The sequence below is a fragment of the Penaeus monodon genome, chromosome 30 (assembly GCF_015228065.2).
Source record: "Penaeus monodon isolate SGIC_2016 chromosome 30, NSTDA_Pmon_1, whole genome shotgun sequence".
NCBI lineage: Eukaryota > Metazoa > Arthropoda > Malacostraca > Decapoda > Penaeidae > Penaeus > Penaeus monodon.
This window is the reverse complement of record NC_051415.1, coordinates 9,853,992-9,854,800: the sequence shown is the minus strand read 5'-3', so window position 1 is coordinate 9,854,800 and position 809 is coordinate 9,853,992.

Genomic DNA, 809 nt, shown 5'->3' with positions numbered 1-809 from the left:
TGCAACCACATGGTGAAATATGCATCAGCATACCATTCCACATCACAGCATTATACCAGCGTCATGAAGCGGAACGAGATCGTGAAATGGAAAGATGATACAGCCATATCACCGACATTACATCGCGGGGGGGATGAGGGGATATGAGGGGATCAGGGAGGAGGCGGGCTGAGAGGATAAGGAGGGGCGCAGGGGAAGCGAGTGGCAATCAAAGGCAAGAGGGGGCACACGGAGAGGGAAGGGAGGGGGTAGAAGAGGAGGGAGAGAAGGGGCGGTAAAAGAGGGAGGGGAAAGTAAGAGAGGGAGGGAAGCGGGAGAAAGGGGAGGGAGAGAAGGAGGCGAAGGAGGAGGGGAGGGATAAAAGGGGGAGGGAAGCGGGAGAAAGGGGAGGGAGAGAAGGAGGCGAAGGAAGAGGGGAGGGATAAAAGGGAGAGGGAGGGAAGGGGCAGAAGAGGAGAGAGGGAAAGGGCGATAAAAGAGGGAAGGAAGGGGCGGAAGAGGAGGGAGGGAAGGGACAGTAGGAGATGAAGAGAAGAGGCATAATGAGAAGAATGGAAGAGGCAGAAGAAGGGAAGGTTTAGTAGGAGAGGGAGGGAATGGGATAAAAGGAGAAGGGGGGAAGAGACAGAAGGAGGAGGGGAGAGAAAGAAGAGAAGGAAGGAAGAGGTTAAAAGAAGAGGGAGGAATGAGGGGGAGATAAAAGAACTGATCAATAAGGGGGTTGCAAAGTGGGGGGAGGGGGAGGGATGGGACTCATGAGAGGGCCAGGAACAGGGGGGGGGGGCTAGGTATTAATGTCACGGGGTGCA